This window comes from Aethalodelphis obliquidens, unplaced genomic scaffold, assembly GCF_003676395.1.
Source record: "Aethalodelphis obliquidens isolate GAN/ISIS:26980383/991018 unplaced genomic scaffold, ASM367639v1 scaffold63, whole genome shotgun sequence".
Classification (NCBI taxonomy): Eukaryota; Metazoa; Chordata; class Mammalia; order Artiodactyla; family Delphinidae; genus Aethalodelphis; species Aethalodelphis obliquidens.
Window position 1 is genome coordinate 5,651,112 of NW_020838007.1, and position 18,257 is coordinate 5,669,368.

The 18,257-nt window shown below is 50.9% G+C and overlaps 1 protein-coding gene across 7 annotated transcripts in view; it reads right to left on the bottom strand.

The window, feature by feature from the left end:
* MTCL1 (microtubule crosslinking factor 1) overlaps positions 1-18,257 on the bottom strand; it is a 122,779-nt gene that overhangs the window by 60,382 nt on the left and 44,140 nt on the right. For 2 of the 7 annotated variants that reach the window (XM_027088444.1, XM_027088443.1), the window contains exons 1-2: positions 17,849-17,854; positions 14,068-14,072 (exon numbers count right to left, since the gene is read on the bottom strand). The exons of the other annotated variants lie outside the window; for them this stretch is intronic. The gene's annotated coding sequence lies outside the window, so the exon portion shown is untranslated. Of the gene's footprint in view, positions 1-14,067; positions 14,073-17,848; positions 17,855-18,257 lie in introns of those variants that run through there. 7 annotated transcript variants of the gene reach the window in all.

Consider the following 18,257-nt stretch of genomic DNA (forward strand, 5'->3'; position numbering starts at 1 on the left):
TGCAGTGGACAGATCTGATGGACCGAGAGCCCTGAAGCCAGGTAGAAACTAACAGGAAATGAAACTGGAGGATTAGTCCCCCGGGGAAGGATTAGCACTGTGCTGCTGGGGATTATCAAATGCATCTTTGCACAAAGGACAAGGAAGGGCCTAATGGACATTTGGGGAGGGCAGATGGCTCAGATTCTAATTGCCCTCCCGGGCTGATGGCTTCCTCTCCAAGAGGCTCCCCCGCAGACCGAGGCCAACGTGCTGACCCACGTCTGCCCGGAAGCCCTGTTGTCTGGAGCCATCACTCAGCCCCGTGGATCACCCACCAAAAGGCTCTGAAATCTCCAAGTGTCCCTCCTAGGGCTCTGCACAAAGCCAGTCCCGCCCCTTGGGTACATCTTCAGCGATTCTCATCTCCAAGCTGTGGCTACCTGGATTCCCAACTCTGACACCAAGCACACGCTCCACGCGATTTAAGGGCAGTGGGGATGCCTGCACCGTGATTTCACGAGGGAGCAAAGGCTCTCCGTATTCTCCATGAGCCTCCAGCACCTTCAGGGAACTACAGATGATTCAATCAGCCAAGACCAGGCCCTGACCTGCGGGATATCGCAGTGTGAGAATAGCCCTGGACGCCTGAGGGCTGCTGGGGCCAGGGACGGGCCGCCAGCCCAGCCTGCTGAGCTGGGCCAGCAGCGAGCACTGGGGAGAAAAGTGCTCCCAGGGGGACGTAACCCCGGGCTCAGGACAGGCCAGAGAAGCAGAGGGAGGGCGGCCCTGCTCCCCCTGCCCAGCGGGACCCAGCCTTGTCCCTGGACGGCCCCAGGCAAGGCTAGAGCTATGCGGCTAGGAGCAGGCCTCCTGTGGAAGAATAAAAACAGCCCTGGTTCAGGTGATTAAAAGCAAAGAAGCCAGGTTTACTGTCTAGGTGGTGCTGTCTCTTGTGAACACAGCCTATGAGGCCGGCCGCCCCAAACCACACATATTTCTGCCAGCAGATGACAGCACAGAACTTCCCAGTGTTTACAAGCCCGATTGGCTGCCAGACCAGGTGTTTCCACTGCAGCCCCTCAACCGCCAGAGCAGGGTGGCCAAGGTTAGAGCCGCCATCTCCTGCAAGTCCCCCCTCGGCCCGCCAGGCCCCAGGCTCTGACTCGGCGACCACGTCAGAGAGCCCCAGGAGCTGTCCTGCAGCCCAGCGGCACTCCCTGCGGGGAGCTCTCCTCTCCCGCAAAGAGCCCCGACAGCTCGTGTCTTGCCGAGGATGGAACATCGTGGACGAGACTCTCTGGGAATGATGGAGGTGGCCTGAGGTATCACTCCACGGCGTGGCACTGGGGACACGCAGGGCTGCAGGCCTGATGCCATCTTGTGTGTGGCATCCGCTTTGTGCTGTTGCAACCACTGCAGTCTAGCTGCTTGTCTTCTAAATGACCCCAAACCTATAACCCGCTTCTCCCATGAAAAGCCACTCGGAGAAAATCCAGATGTTGTTAGATGTTTACACGTAAGTCATCAAAACAGAGATGACCTCATCTAGGTATAGGAAAGACCGTTCTTTATTCGCAGAGCATCTTATGACAACGGCTCCTCCCTGGCTGCCTGTAGACCCATTTGTGCAACAAGCCTGGCTCTAATGGTTTCTGAATTGACAGAGGAAAGGGCTTGATCAGGAAGTACCATCTGCCTGAGAGCTTGGTCCTGCCTCCTCCCTGGACGCAGCTCCCGTGGCCGTTCCTGCTGGGACAGGCTGCTCACCCCTGACAAGCCTGCGTACCTGTCCTGCGCCATCGCCTGCCCAGAGATGAGGGCAGATGTGCCAGGTCCTTCCAACCTCTAGATTCTCTGATTCTGCCGTTCAGCAAAACCACTCCCACCCAAAGCAGACTGGGCTGGGGGAGGGTGACACGGGCCTGGAACCGCACAGGTGTTGGCACTGCACCAGGATGGAGAGCGGGGCTCGTGGTCCCCCAGGACCAGGAGAAAACCGAGGCTTGAAAGGTTGCCGAATGCGCCCAGGACATCGGGAGGTGGTGGTGGGGGAGGGGGGAGTCCCAGCTCCGCCTGGGGTGCTTGGCTGGACGCGACCACCACAGCTGCCTCTGGAGGGCAGGAACCAGGCCACGGAGAGCTCGGAGTTGAGGGTCTCTGCTCTGCCCACGCCGTTTACATAAAAAGGAAATTCTGATACGCGGATGAACCTTGAAAACATTACACCAGGTGAAATAAGCCAGACAACAAAAGGGCAAACATTGTACGAGTCCACGTATATGAGATACCTAGATTAGGCAAATTCATAGAGATGGAAAGTAGAATAGAGGCTCCCAGGGGCTGGGTGGGAGGATGAAGGGGCAGGGGAGGGCGGCTACTACTTAATGGGTACAAAGCTGCTGTTGGGATGATGAACGAGTTCTGAAAATAGTGATGATGGCTGCACAACACTGTGAACGTATTTAATGCCACTGAACTATATACACTTAGAGGATTAAAATTGTAAACGTGATGTTACGTATATTTGACCACAATAAAAAAAACTAATTATGTCCAAAATTAAGAGCCATGACAAAGCACTCCAAACAAAACTCTATGGATTGCTATAGCTTCCATTTTGGGTGTCCCTGTAAGGTCCCTTGACTGATTTCACGTTCCCTGTGTACAGTACTATACATTCTTTTTCTCCTTTTATGGCCAAGAAGCTAAGATTAGCCAGTACTGTTTTTAACCTGTAAAATATACATTCAGATGGACTCAAACTGTTTATAAATGTTTTGAAGGCAGCTTTTAAACTGTGACCTAAGCCTTAGCAAGCTTTTTCTCCAAGAGACTTATTTTTTTTTAAACAATGGCACACATTAAAAAATGTTTATTATATCTTGAAGGGTAGTTTCTCCTCTACTGATGTTTCAAGTCACTATATTTTAATCAACTATTACTATCACACGCATGGTTTCTTCATAAGAAGTCAATACCTTCTCCCAAGGATCGTAATTTATTTGTAGAAAAAGAAAATCTAAAATTTACCAGAGAATACTAGTGGTAGAAATTTTACTTGTTTTCACAAGAGTTCAAAATCCTAACACTCAGTAGAAGCAAACCAGGAGGAGTACCTCCTACAATATTTTATATTTGCTTCTTATACATACACACACACACACACACACACACACACACACACACACACACGTATTTTGCTTCTTATGGAAATAGAGGAAGAAAAAAATGAAAGGGGTTAAGGAAGTTGGAAAGAAGAAAGGGAAGTGAATCCAAGCGTTATGTTCTAGCTCCAGACAGAGCTCTGGCTGACGTGGACCTTGGCCTCAGGGTCAACCGATACGTTGAGATAATGACCCAGCTTTCTGATGGGGGAGTCAGGCAAACCTGATGAGGTAGTCAGGCAAACCTGATGAGGTGACAATACACCCACTGGAGGGTCGTCATCAATGTATTGTGTATCTGACGACGTGTTCCATCAGAGCCAACGCGATCCGCCATCTGTCCTCACGGCATCCCCACCGAGGGGTGTTACTGTTCTCATCTCAGATGTGAGGGAAGCTCGGAGAACCTACTTTGCAGGATCCGCACCATACCACTCCCAGCCTGACTCTGCACAGAAGAGAGGCTGCCTGGGTCCTCGCCGCTGCCCACTGCTCTCCCACTCCAGGTGGCCTGGGAAACCGGCCCCCAACGCAGCAGAGGATGCAACAGGGAACAGTGCTCTGCCCTTCATGTTTTGGGGGCACAGAGGGGCCAGAAGCACAGACTAGAGTCGTTTCACGTTCGCCTCTCGTACAAATGGGAGAAAGGACTCCATTCTGCAGCGTGCCCAGTGAGCAGACCACAGCCCCCTGCGAGGCAGCCCCTGGAAAACCCTGGGTCCCACCCCATGCACCACCCTCTGTCGTGACCCCTCCCAAGCTCCCCCACTGTCCCCTCTCCCCCCTTCCAGTTTGGGGACCCTGCAGACCTGGTCTAGTGTTTTCCGCGTTACTGGTGGGCATAGAAATATAATACTATATATTATAATAATATAATAACAGCTGGTCATGTATGGATGTGACACCCTATAAATTTATGCCAGTTACACGCTTCTCCACAAATCCTGGGTTGGAGAGGACCACCGCCTTCTAATTAGGGTCTCATGACGGCTGGCATTCTGCTCTGTGAACCTCCTTTCTTCCCAGGAGACTGTTTCCACATCGTGACAAACGAAACTGCCTCATCAGAGGGGTCTCAGGGGGTCCTTCGGGGGAAACAGCCCCATGACAAAGTAAGGACAGGAGAAGGTTCAGCAGCTCTGTCGGAATTCCTCCTGAACCCGGCAGCGGGAGACCAGCTAGGCCTGAGGATGGACGAAAGCGCTGAGCTCGGGAAGAATCCTGAGGACCCGTCACGATTTCCTCCTGCCTGCCTTCACTTCCAGACCGTGAGCCACACGGATAGATGCGCTTCACAGACAGGCCTGCTCGGCAGCCGGGCGGGCTTTACACTGAATTTCAAGGCACTCAGTGGAAAACAGTAAGGAGGTTCCTCAAAAAACTGAAGAGAGAGTTGCCACATGATCTAGCAATCCCACTCCTGGGCATATATCCTGACAAAACTATAATTCGAAAAGATACACGCACCCCTATGTTCACAGCAGCACTATTCACAATAGCCAAGACATGGAAACAACCTAAATGTCCATCAACAGATGAATGGATGAAGAAGATGTGGTACATATGTACAATGGAATATGACTCAGCCATAAAAAAGAATGAAGTGATGCCAGCTGCAGCAATGTAGATGGACCTAGAGATGATGATACTAAGTACAAGAGAAAGACAAATACCATATGATATCACTTATATGTGGAATCTAAAATACGACACAACTGAACTTATCTACAAAACAGATTCGCATAGACAACAAACTGGTGGTTGCCGAGGGGGAGGGGGTGGGGGAGGGAAGGATTGGGAGTGTGGGATTAACGGAGGCAAACTATTACATATAGGATGGATAAACAACCAGGTCCTACTGTGTAGCACAGGGAGCTATATTCATTACCCTGGGATAAACCAAAATGGAAACGAATATGAAAAAGAATATACGTATAACTGAGTCACTTTGCTGTACACCAGAAATTAACAACACTGTAAATCAACTATACTTCAATTAAAAATATTTTTTTTTAGTTAAAAAAAAAGCGCCCTGCATCATTTGTGTGTGGCATCTGCTACTGAAGTCTTTCCACTCAAGGCACTTTTCCTCGCAAAGTGATCCCAAGCGTGGATTAAAACAGTAACCCCACCTCACAGTACATTCCCCATCCCTCTGGGTCCTCTCCTTCTGCTCCTCTACTATTACTATCCTGGACTGAGGTTCCGGAGGAAGTATTTCACCATATTTTACGGTCTGCAGTAAGGGGAGAAAAAAGGAGGACTCTTTGAGAGAAATCTACCATGTTGGTATATTCAGCTCCCCCTCATCTCTATTTTGAAAGCCCTGCATTGACTTGCCAGGGTATCAAGGACAATTTGCAATAATAGGGGTTTTTTGTTTTTTCTTTTTTGCGGTACGCAGGCCTCTCACTGTTGTGGCCTCTCCCTTTGCGGAGCACAAGCTCCGGACGCGCAGGCTCAGCGGCCATGGCTCACGGACCCAGCCGCTCTGCGGCATGTGGATCTTCCCGGACCGGGGCACGAACACGTGTCCCCTGCATCGGCAGGCGGACTCCCAACCACTGCGCCACCAGGGAAGCCCACAATAATAGAGTTTTGCTTCCTTGTGCCACTTATTATCGTCTATCTATTGTTTGATCGCAAACACTTGATAACAAGAATTCACAATTCATTGAGGCACTGGGGTTCCTGAGAGAAAAAGTGCCTCGGTATGTAATTAGCACAAATGGTTTTCAGGAAAATGTCAACAGCACAAAGTCACCCAATCGTAGTTCATGCAAGACCAGACTTTTATCGATGTATCAAGTCCTATGAGGCTAACTAGTACCCTAAGGCAGAAATGCCAAGCTCATCACAGATGAGATTAATCAGCCCGAGAAAATATCTACTGTCTTTGACCCTAAATCCTAAGGATTAAGGAAAACCCAGGTGATGGTTCCACCGTGATCTATAGAAGAACATGAAATTATTTCCACCTGGGAAATGTGAAGTGCGCCACAGATAACTAGGAAAAGCTTTCCGTGATGTCAGGCATAACTCCAGAGGGAAGGATTAGCAGAGGGGGTGCTACCATCTAGTTTGAGTCATTTTTGCAAACATTTCTTTTATCTTTCTTGGATAAAAAGCTGACAAACCAATCTTTAAAAACCTTGTTTAGCCAAATCTATAGCTGTAAAACCAGTTACAGGGGCTTCCCTGGTGGCGCAGTGGTTGAGAGTCCGCCTGCCGATGCAGGGGACACGGGTTCGTGCCCCGGTCTGGGAAGATCCCACATGCTGCGGAGCGGCTGGGCCCGTGAGCCATGGCCGCTGAGCCTGCGCGTCCAGAGCCTGTGCTCCGCAACGGGAGGGGCCACAACAGTGAGAGGCCCGCGTACCGCAAAAAAAAAAAAAAAAAAAAAAAAACCCACTTACAGAAAGAATGTCTATATCAAAAGAACATGGACATTTTATTGATACCAACAACACTGAAGACAACGACAGTATCTAATACAGTAAAAACATATTGCTCTTAAAGAACTATGGACACTTCACCAGAGCACCGTCATTAGAAGACAATATTCCACTGTGATGTATAATAAGGAATATATATTTGGTCTTCACTGATATTTGCTCTTTCTGGCACGAAGCTCCATAAACCCTTGGAATTTCCTAAGTGACGAGAGCAATAAAGGTGTCTTGATAATCCTAATAAATGCCTATCAAGCACCCTGAGTTTCTGTTCACGAGGTGACTTTTGGACCTAAGGATGGGGGCTGGTGGCCAGAGGAACCACTCATGTGATTAGGCCATGGGAACTTTCAGTCCCAATCCTCTGACCTCTGGGGAGGGGACAGAGGTTGCAGATCGAATCAACTGCCCATGTCAATGACTTAATCACAGTCGTGCCTACGTAACGAAACCTCCATAAACCCCCAAAAGGATGGGGTTCAGAGAGCTTCCGGGTTGGGGAACGTGTGGAGATTCAGGGAGAGTGGGGCCTGGACAGAGCACGGAGGCTGTGATTCCCTTCCTCGTGCCCCGCCCTGTGCACCTCTTCCCTGGCTGCTCCTGAGTTGCATCCTTTTCTAATCAACTGGTATTGTAGGGAGTAGAATGTTCCTGAGTTCAGTGAGCCTCTCGAGCAAATTAATCAAACTGAAAGAAGGGGGTCATGGGAAACTCCATCTATAGCTGGTCCATCAGAAGCACAGGTAACCACCCGGACTTGTGGCTGGCATCTGAAGGTGTGGCTGAGCCCTTAACCTGTGAAACCAGACGTCACCTCCAGGTAGACAGAACTGAGTTAATTCCTTGGTGGTGCGGTTGGGGGATCACACGTTGGAGCTGGTGTCAGAATCAGATCCTCACAAACCTTTTCAGAACCACAAATGACCTCCTTTTTCTGTACGTGCATCTCCGAATATACCTTTGTGTTCGCCACAGATGTGCTTCTGCACCGGGACATGGGGTAGAAGGTGGAGCCTTAAGCCTTCCCGTTCCGGAGCCACTACGACCTCCCAGACCCTCCTCATCGCTTCTGACTGACCCCCAATAGTGGTAACACTTGAACTCCACCTGGACACAGGTCTCCATGCCCCCTGCCTCCTTAAAGGGGTTTACAGGATACAGGTCAACCTGTCGTCCTGTCCGGAACCCCATTACCAGCCTCGTGAGCTCTGTCACGGGCTCTCTGGCTGACTGTGCCCGGGGCCTGAGCTGCCCCCTCGCTGCTCATTAGGACATCAGTGGAGCCTTTGCCTGGCTCCAGCTGACCGGCTGGTATCAATTGATTAGGGGCTGGGGGACCGGATGAGCACGAGCAGGTGAAATCCAGCCAACATCAGGGAGAAGGGCTCCAGGAGGAGACCTCGCCCGCCGGATGCGTCTCTTGGCATTCACGGCAGCGCCTTTGGGGCTTCGGAGCATTTTTTAAGCACTCTGCGGTTTGTGACCGTGATCTAGGTGCTTAAAGCTGACAACATCTGAATTCCAGGTAAAGACGCCCTCTCTCCTCTTTCACACTCTATCTTCTCCCTCTCCCTCCCTTGTAAAGTCTGTAAATTTTTTATATCCAAAAAGTTTGCCTTCCTCCGTCAATAGTCCTGAAACTCTGAGTGAGAAGTTGAATCTCTTGCCTTTGCTACACTCAATTCTTCACGGCTGGCGAGGGCTGAAATCCCACACTGTTTTGTAATGGAAAGAGACGAGGGCCCGAGTCCCCAAACTGCCTCGCTCCCTCTGGAAAGGCCTGGCTCCCTACAAAAGAGACCACAGCCTCGTGTGCTAAAGCTCAGGCACCCTGCTCCCGGGACAGAGCCTACGGCCCTCACTCCACGCCTGCTGGTTCTAACACTGAATACAAGCCCAGCACAACAGATGAGGGTAATCACACTTGTGTGCTGTGCTGTAACTTGCTGTACGAACCCCCATCCAGCCTGCCCCACACACGGGACTATGTTCTCTCAGAGGGGGCTTGGACACTAAAAATAGTCCTGACCCTTCACAAAATAGGGCAGGTTGTCTTGGGGGCCCCGGAGAGATGTCCTGGAATCTTAAGAAGCTGCAGTGGCTTCCGGGGGATTTTCTGGGACAGAGTTGGTCCCAGGGGAGGCAAGGACACGGCTGCATGATGCCTTTGGAGTGTCCCTGGCAGACAGGAAGCCTTGCCGGGTCATCGCGCTCTCATAAGGAACGGCGCCTGTGCAGGCTGAGAGCATCGAGGACATACCAATTTTTTGTACTGATATGGTAGTTTTCATCGCAAATAAATCCTGGTTTACAAAACAACAATAACAGCCAAAAACCCAAAAAGCACTTGGGACCTTGGCATCAGAAAGCTTGAGTCCCGGACCTTGTCCTGTCGCTAGTTGTATGACCTCAGGCAAGGCCCTGGGCCACGCCGTCCCGTGGGTGGACGCCCCCCAGAGTGGAGGTGGGGAGCGAGCACGTGGCACGGATGTGCTCGGCATGACTCAAAGGTGCTACGTCGTTATGCAGCGTGTCTACGTCACAGGTTCCCAGAGACTCTAAAGTAATGATTTCAGTGATTTCAGCTTCAGTGTCGGCTGACCCCCTCCTGGTCAAGCCAGCTGCTCCCAGCCAGGGGGCTCTGACACTGTCGTGTGAAAATGACCAAAGAGCCAGTGTGGCCTTGGGGACATTTTCTGATGTGTGAGTTCCACCCGCGAGCAATTTCCTCCCACCAGAAAGCCTGAGGAACTAAACCCCTTTCCCACGGATACCCCCTATGCTTCATGCCTGGGAGACAGAGACAGAGAACAAGAGAGCACACAAGACACAGCGAGGGGAGTCGGGTGGCACTATCAGGTAGCAGATATGTTGCAGAACTGCACGCACCTGCACTATAGCTGTTAGGACCCACGGTGCCTATGGCTACGGGAGTGCAGACCGATTAAAAAAATATGGAACCGGGACTTCCCTGGTGGCGCAGTGGTTAAGAATCCGCCTGCCAGTGCAGACGACACGCGTTCAAGCCCTGGTCCAGGAAGATCCCACAGGCCACGGAGCAACTAAGCCCGCGAGCCACAACTACTGAGCCCATGTGCCTCAACTACTGAAGGCTGTCCACCTAGAGCCTGTGCTCCACAACAAGAGACGCCACCGCAGTGAGAAGCCCACACACCACAACAAAGAGGAACCCCGGCTCGCTGCACCTAGAGAAAGCCCGCGCGCAGCAACGAAGACCCAATGCAGCCAAAAATAAATAAATAAAATAAAAATAAACAAAAAAAAAAAAAGTATGTAACCACTCTTGATGGAAAGCGTACAAAATAATTTGGTTCACTTTTCTCTGGCATCATTGGTATTGCATTATCAAGCACTGGATAGATTTATTTTGGCGGCTTCACGGAAGCCTGCCTCATCATCCTAATATGTCAGAAAACCAAGGGCTAGGACTGAATCACCTACTTCCTCCGTATGCCCAATGGCACCTGGTAGAATGCTGTGCACACAGCGGTTATTTTATACGTGATTGTTTAAAAAATAAAGGTGAGAGTAAGAGACGGAGGGGAGAACATTTTGCAAGCAGTTGTTTATAACAGTCTGTAGGAAAAACAATAGGATTTTCAAATAGTTTGAAATAAGAATATATATTTTAAATTTGAAATATATAGCCAAATGACATGCTGTGAAATGGTCCTTTATTAAACAGACACAAATTTTTAACACTCTTTCCAGATTTTCACCTATAACATCATTATATTTTTACATCATTAGGAGATGGTATCTGTGGGCCTCTCACATACCTACACATTTTGTTGGGTGTGCCATGGATGCAAGGCTCGGGCCCAGTCTATACCTGGACCATTTTTCAGCACTGTGTTTGCAGGGAGCAACCTTGAGGGATTCGGTAACATCTCCCTCTGCAACAGAGAGCAGGCTTGCCTACCATGTGCTATGAAATAGGGGGTCGCTGCAGCTCAGTTCCTCAGCAGGGACACAAGCCCACTGTGACCGCAGCATCCGTCTGGGCCCATTGGGTCCTGCTCCCTAGACTTGAGGACCTGACTGGTGATACTGCCTGCTATGCCCCGAGTAATAAAGTCCTCTGTTTCTGACCCCAGAGTCTCAACGTCAGCATCCCTGGAACTCTAACAGGCTAGCTTGCTGGCTCCTATCAATAAATCCCATGTCTGTCAATATCTTTATTTCAAATAACGATTGCGTGTTGCCTACGGACTTTATATTTGAGTGAAAGGGAAACCACTAGATTCAAAGGTCATGCCTACAAGAGAATTTAGCATCTGATCCTTTAAAAAGGGATTTGAACTGGTGGTGAAAACCACCTTGCCCACCCTGGGCTCCTCCACGTGCAGCTCCGAGCGTGCACGAGGTCGCCCGTCGGTGATGCCATCAGCCCAGCCAGGGGACCCTACTGCCTGACTGGGGGTTTGGTCTCACCACTTCTCCTCTCATCCCCCTCTGAGGGCCCCCTGGCTCTGCTATGCCAACCTGTTTCCTGGCCTAGGGACCAAGAGAGTAAGAGTTCAAGTGCAGCCAGCCTCTGCCTTGGCTCAGTTCCACCCTGGCTCCCTGCAGAAACAGATCAGAACGGGCACGGTAGGTATGGCAGTGGTGCCCAAGTTTGCCCTCCGCAATCCCTGAGGCTTCTCACAGCCCAGTGCTTCTGCCTCCCCTGTGGTTTCTGGGCAAACTCTCCCCTGCTCATCCCTCCTGCAGGGCAGGGGCCCTGTGGTCCTGCAACAGCCTATGTGTCTGCCAAGAGGGCGCCTGCACCCCCAAAGCAGCTCCACCATCCTTGAGGAGTGCCTAGATCAATGATCATCATTTCTAGAAATCACCTGCGACAATACTTTTCAATAACGTTCTACTGGGTTTAAAAAGTGGGAAAGTAGGGCTTCCCTGGTGGCGCAGTGGTTGGGGGTCCACCTGCCGATGCAGGGGACGCGGGTTCGTTCCCCGGTCCGGGAGGATCCCACATGCCGCAGAGTGGCTGGGCCCGTGAGCCATAGCCGCTAAGCCTGCGGGTCCGGAGCCTGTGCTCCGCCATGGGAGAGGCCACAGCAGTGAGAGGCCCGCGTACCGCAAAAAAAAAAAAAAAAAGTGGGAAAGTAGCCAGTAAGATTTTTAAACAGTTACCCCCAAAACCTTAGAAGCACTCTGCAACTGGCCTAAAAACTACAGTGCACCTAAGACTAGACATATTTTCACTCTTTGTTTCATCTGCTCTTCTGTGTGGTTTTCTCTGAGACAAAGAGCCAGACCTGGCCTTTCTTAAACTTTCCTCCAAATAAACCTGGAAAAACAAGTCACAGTTGCTAGAGACAACTATAAAACTTAAAAAAATGTTTTTTCTATTGAAGTTATCAACTGTCAGCTCTCTTTCCTTTATTATGCAACGAGTATGTGGAAGCTTTAATGTTAAAAAAAAAAAAGTTTAACAGTCTGCAAAACTACTATCCAGTACTTGTAATATGCAGATGATTCTTACACAGCGTGATGAAATTTACACGTCTTCCTCAAAATAACATTATTTAGCTGTTCTCACTTAAAACATAAGATGATGTTTGATTTTCTCGTTCTATAAGCCAACCCTGACCTCAGCCTCTTTACCCCAAATCAGCCCTCTCCATTTGCCATCAAGATGTCCCAGATTCAAAGCACTGGAGTCCTCACAACCTCTTCTCTTCCGTTCCGTCTTACCAATTCATCAACAGACCCCCTTTCAAGATACCCCCACCATATGTATCAGTCCCCCTCATTTCCAGCATCACTACCCTAAGCTAGGTCCTCAACACCATACACCCAGGTTAATAAAACAACTTTCCAGAGACAATATCATCAACTTCACCTGTCCCAGCACCAAGCGTTTCTAATTTAATCTCATCTGCAGCATGACAACCAAAATAGAACTATTTTTTATAGTGATGTCCCCTCTCAAAAAGCAGTGGCTCCTCTTTGGGCAGCAGCGGACCTCACTTGCCCTTCCTGCAGACCCCCCTGTATCTCACCCCCTACACCTGCCCTTCCTGCAGACCCCCCTGTATCTCACCCCTCCACCTGCCCTTCCTGCACTGGATATGCGGGATTCAAAACAATGAGAAAGGTTTGCCGCGTGTCTCTTTGGCTGTTGAAGGGCAAGGAGCAAACCCCTCCCCAAGAACAAAAAGCGCTTGTTTTTAGTGTTGACGTACGGGCAATGAGTGTCAAAAACACCATCCCAGTGAGAAATTACAGCACAAAATTTAAATGATCTTGTTCCAAAACACCACCAACCTATTCTGGAAGGACTGGGATGGCCACCTTTTGAGCACAACCCAGAACGGTAGTAACGGCATCGCTCGCATCGCTCGCATCCCCAGAAGCACGGCTAAAATATCACGTTACACTCCTGGGTGGTCACTGAAAGAGACGTGTTTAATGTCTCCTCACACAAAACTTAAAACAGAGGACCAAGCGCCTGGTGGAATAGTCTTCTGGAACCTGCTTTTGACAGAACACACACAAGCTATGTCCAAACATGTTAAAATTCCTTATAAACGTTCAAGTCAGAGCGCAAGGTCGGTGGCCGCGTGAGCCTTACCAATCTCTTTTGAACAAATATTTTCTTCTCAATAGAAGCCAGACACACACAACCCGAGTGCGGAGAGGGGAGCACGCAGAGCATGAAGAGGCACAGTCACCTGTCCACACGCACTTGCTCTGCTTTGGGTCCGGCGCCCAGAGCACCGCGCATCGCATCTTCCCCGCGTGGAGGCCTGGGAGGGACCCGCACCCTCACCGTCCCCCCCCACCCCGCCCGCTGCGTCCCTCCCCCAACTGGCCCCGCAGCTACTCCCCTGCCCTCTCCAGTAACTCTCTCCCGATGCTGGTCCAATAAACACATCAACACACAAACAGAAGGCAGCTCCGCAGGCCTCAACTCCAGCAAACCCACAGATGCCTATCCTGTGACTCCCTAAAATAAACTTCTACTGGCAAGTCGCTAAACTGTAATGAAGAAAAGCCACTTTAATAAACCAAGAACTCCCTCAAGTCAGATGAGTAATCTGACTGTAACCGCCATGCCTTCAAAAAGCATTTCAATAATCTTGCTACGACTCCTCCCAAGCTGAGAAAAATTGTTCTCAAGCCTGTGGCAGAGCAGCGTCCCTCCGGATGTATGCATTTGGGGTCCAGGTTTGCAACCCCAAGGAAGAGCTGGGCCATTCTCTAGAGTTGCTCCCTGCCCTCCATCCGATAAGATAGAAATTTCCTTCCTCGCCCAGCCAGCCAGCCAGGCGACAGCTCCTGCAGTGCTGGGTACTGGGCACTGGGTGCTCAGCCCCCGGGTCTGGGCTCTGTCCAGGCTGGTCCGGCGGTGGCAGTCTCACACAGCCAACCGGCTGACAACATTAATATTCTCACAGATTAACAACAACGAATTCAAAATATAATTTTATGTTAGCCCAGACCTCCTCTTGGAGCAAAGCTTTATCTCACTTAAACGCCAGAACAAGCTTATGAGGTAGGGACAAGTCTATTTTACACTTGCAGATGCTGCAGTTCTAATAATTAAGCAATCTGCCTGAGACACACGGTTAGGAAGTGACAGGGGAACAGGCCCTGGGCTCCCCGGCACTGTACGCTGAGGCTGGTGCCACTACAGCGGGAGGTACTGTTCTCATGGGTTTTAGCAGGTGGCACAGCCTTTACGAGCTCCAACCCGTCACTTGCTGCACCTGCCTTGGTCCAGGCTGGTGTTTCCCGTTTAGACCGTTGCAACAGCTTCCAAACTGGCCTTTCTCCTCCGGCGTCACTCTCCTGCTGGTCGTCTCCCAAAGAGGCAATTCTAAGCGTGTCACTCACCTTTTAAAGCCCTCCTGGGGCGCTCCACTGCCTTCATCCAACAATCCGAGCGGGACACGCGTCTCATGTGGTCTGCCCTTGGCCGGCTCAACCCGGCCACACCACACCCTGTGCCCCCAGGGCGGTCACACTGCAGGGCCTGAGGCCCCGCTCAGGCAATCTGACCCCTCCCTCTCATTCCAGCACGTCCCTCTCTGAAACGATTCCATCACTGCCAAGGCCAAGGCCAGAGGCTGGGCAACTGCAGCCAGTGTGCCGCAGAGCAGCTGTTATTTTCTAATGGCTTTTCGATGCCTTTATGAAATGAGTTTGGGGATACTGCACAGGGAAGAAAGCCTCAGAAATCAAAAACGCTGCTGGTGGATCAAAAACCCCACCTTTTACTGCCGCCAAACAAATAAGGTAAGTGGCCAACTGTCTTCTGAGGTCACCTGAGGCGAGCCCTGGGTCTCCATTTATAACAGGACTAAAAGTAGAGATGAGGCCTGACACTGCGATGGTGGTGTCATGTGCTGGTGGTGCTACCAGAGGACACTTCTTTTGTCCTTGTGCATCAAAGTGCTTTGAAAGGACAGCACCCCTTAGGTCACTGACAGCCCCTGAAAAGCAGCGGTGACCACCTATGACCTCAGGTTGTAAGATACAAGGATCTGGTGTCCGTCCCAGTTTACAAACCAGGTAGTTCCCTCACCAACATCTCACCCTCGGTCCACTGATTCCACCCCAAAACACAGAAGTGGCTGACCCTGAACTAACAAAAGAAATTCTGAAGAATCTGTTCTAATCCATCAATTTCCATAGTTCCAACAGAAATACATATGTTACACATATTTATATATCTTATATATGGCATATATCTCACACCCTAGCATCTGAAAACGTGAGTCAGTGATATTTTTCTGTAGCTCTGAATTTTCATTCATCCTGTTATTAAATAAGTTGCCATCAACTATTTTCGTTTTCTTTCTCTTGGTTATAAATATTTGGTTTCTTTAAGCTTGTCGAAATTTTTGTTTAGTATTTTCTCCAAGTGGGAGCTTACCTTTTGCTCATTATACGTATTGTACCAAAGTCATAAAACATTTCACTGTTGATGAAAAGCAGAAACCATGGGGAGTTTTAAGGGACTTAGGTAGAAATGTTTACAGTTTAAAAAAAAATTATTTTTATCAACTTAGTGTGTTGGCGTCAACAGCTAACGTAGTGGCGATGCATGATGGCCCTGTATTCTCGGCGGGGGAGGGAGAGGGGCTCCACCTGTCTGCATGGGGATGCACGTGCCAGGGGCCCTCACCTTCACCAGAGTGGGCTCAGCTGCTCAACTTTAGTTTGCACCGATATTCATTCATTCAGCAAATAGTCATTTGAGTTTGACTATATGTTAAATAGAACTCCACCGTGATGGAGATAAAAATGCCTAAGACAGTGCCTGCCTTCAAGGAGCTTAGGGTCCAGCAGAGATGTCCAGACGCACACCCGAATAAGAACAAAACAGGGCAGTGTGTGATGCGTGCTGGAGCTCCCGGGGGGGAGCACTCACTTCCAGAGGGTTCTTCAGGGATCTGGGAGCCTCAGCACCAGGGACTGGAGGGGAGAGGGGCCTGCAGGGGCAGCCGACCAGGGGGCTGCAGCCTGGAGGCAGGAGCAGGTGTATGGCACGTGGCCTGGGCGGTCACCAGGGCTCCTGGGGATGGCGTGGAAGACAAAGGTGGAAGGGGCTTCCTGATGCCCAGCTAAGGAGTTTACTTCATCCACCGGAAAGCCAGTCCCCAGTGATTGCTGGGCCCGGGAGAGACTGTGCAGAACTGGTTGGAAGGCAGGGCCGAGTCGGGGTGGGGATGGGACCCCTGCAATAGAGGCCGGAACTGAAGGGGCAGGACCAGGAGACCCTGCGGTGGAGGAAGCTCACTGGGCCCGCGGAGCCCGCAGAGATGGCGGCCAAGGGCAGTTCTGAGGGTTTGGGAACTGAGGACTAGTGGACCCACCACAACATGGAAGTGAGGAAGGGGAGCTGGGGTGATGTCCAGCCAGCTGTCCTGACCCCCATGGGAGGCCTCTCTCGGGGGACCCCAGTGTGGGGGACTTGGGGGGAGGCGGTGAGGACAGGGTCAGGCAGCCCTGCTCAGGCGACCCCTCCAGTTTAAGAGAAGTACAGTAAAATGAATTACCAAGAGAAGAAACGGAACATGCAAGCCCACTGACCCTGCGTGTGGATGTCACATTCCTACGAGAGTTTCCAGGGGCTTTCTCTCCATCTCTGGGTGGTTAAGACTCTGCGCCCCCAATGCAGGGGGCCCGGGTTCAATCCCTTGTCAGGGAACTAGATCCCACATGCCGCAACTAAGGAGCCCACCTTCCGCAGCTAAGACCCGGCGCAAGCAAATAAGTAAATAAATAAATAGATCTGGTCAGTCCTAACCCCCGTACCTGTGCACGGACCCTTAACTGGAAACGGGGTCTTTGCAGATGTCACTGAGGTAAGATGCGGTCACTGAGGTAAGATGCGATCACCTGGACGAGGGTAGGTCCTAATCCAGCGTGACTGGTGTCCTCGTTAGAGGAGCAGAGTCAGAGAGACACAGAGATAGAGAGGGAGGGAAAGAGAACAGCTTGTGGGGCGCAGACACATAGGGGAAGATGTCTTTGTGAGGACGGAGGCAGAGACGGCAGTTAGGCAGCAGAAGCCAGGGAGCCCGGGAGCAGAAGGGCAGAGAGGCCTGGACAGGCCCCCCCCAGAGCCTGCAGAGACGGCGTGGCCCTGTGACACCTTGATTCTAGACTCCACAACTGGGAGAGAATAAACTTCTGGTTTTTAAGCCGACACCCAGTTTGTGGCACTTTGTGATGGCAGCCCAGGGGTCCCTGGTACCCGTGTGGGTTGGCAGCACCTGAGGACCCGCCAGGGAAGGTCTAAGGCTGTGGACGTAGTCACTCCAGAAAGCAGAGCATCCTCTCAGATTTCCACTGGGAAGACCCAGGCCATTGCAGGACACTCGGGAAGAATGACCGCTGTGATTATCAGTGGGCCCTAGGCAACAGTTGTCATGGGGAGAAGCGAACCTGCAAGTTTAGCCAGATTCCCAAGCTAAACCTGCAACTGGCTCCCAGCATTCAGCTGCTGTCTGGCTTTCTCTGAGAACAGAACACCCCCCTTTTTTGCATTTACAGTGAACTCGGCGTTTTAAGTCTCTTAAGGACAGAGTTTCCCCATGGGAAGCCCAGAGGGGTCAGTCCAATTAAAAAAAAAAAAATCCCATTGTAGGCACACCCAATCCTCAGGTATTTATTCATTACAACCAGATATCATGAGATAATTATGGTTAATCATCCCGCATCAATAACCCACGTCCAGGCTCCAGGAGCTCTGGGCTCCGCCACAGTGAGGACTCAGCTCTCCAGGGGTGGGGGGACGGCGAGCAAGCATAGCGGCGGGAAGGTGGCAGCAGGGTCTGCAGCTCCTAAAAGCACCTTGGGAGAGAGACTTCCTTACAAGAAGGAAGACCACAGACTGACTCTCAACCTTATTTTACTCCAAAGAGGACAAGGAATCACGTGGGGGAGCACCCACTTTAGCATCTCCAGGGTTTTGTGGATTGGAATTACGTGGGACGCCCCCCGTCATGCCCCTCACCCTGGCCCAGAATAACAACGCCGGTAACAGCAGTGACAGCCATGGCTGTATCCCCCAGGCAACCTAGACACGCCTCCCAACTCCTCATGACCACCTGCCTAGGGAGGGAGGCAGGAACGACCCCGATTAAAAAAGAAAATGCTGGCCCCCTAGAAAACATCATCT